Genomic DNA, 816 nt, shown 5'->3' on the forward strand with positions numbered 1-816 from the left:
CTTGTAGCAGAAAAGGAAAATCAATACAAAAAAATAGAAAAAAAGTAAAAGCCCCAAATCCATTAAGGAAGCAATAGGAGAAGGGATAAATAAATATTCTGAGTTCACGCCATATTATGTGACTGATTCTTAAGACTACTTCCAGTTGGAGTGTAGGAATTTCCACAGTGTGTTAATAAGTGAGAAAGTGAAGATACAGATATTGCTCATGTGCCTTAGTTCATTTATCTAAAATAAGTAGAAAAATGATAAGGTGTTTTTCAGTATAGCAGGGTATGTGCATGCCTCTGAAGACATGATAAAAGGTATGATGTGTATATAATGTTCTCCAATCATCATGTATCCTGATTAAGGTCGGGTAAGTCCTGGAAGTAATAGAAGTGCTCTATAAAATTCTATCTATAGTTTCTTTTCCTGTCTTTCTTTGTTTCTTTCTTCCTTTCTGTCTGTCTGTCTTTCTTTAATTTTTCAGTGTTGGGAAGATAGGAGCAAAAAAACAGAGCAATGTTTCAAATTCAGCCATTTTTAATCCCATTTTCCTTGCTGTGTTATTCTGGGTACTTTAGAGAAACAAATCCACAGAAACTCATGTATAAGAGAGAGTTTTATATAAAGGGTAAGTGTGCATCAAGAAAACATCCCATAAAATAAAAAAAAGAAAACATCCCAACCCAGTGCTGCCCAAGCCCACATGTCCAACATTAGCTCACATGTCTGACACCAATCCACAAAGTCCTCCCCTATCTCACAAAACAGAGGCAATGATGCCAACTGCAGGAGGAAAGTGGAGTCAGTGAATGTGTAAGCATCTCAGCA

The sequence above is a fragment of the Echinops telfairi genome, unplaced genomic scaffold (assembly GCF_000313985.2).
Source record: "Echinops telfairi isolate 266 unplaced genomic scaffold, ASM31398v2 ScPeMD7_7420;HRSCAF=8458, whole genome shotgun sequence".
In the NCBI taxonomy this organism is placed as follows: domain Eukaryota; kingdom Metazoa; phylum Chordata; class Mammalia; order Afrosoricida; family Tenrecidae; genus Echinops; species Echinops telfairi.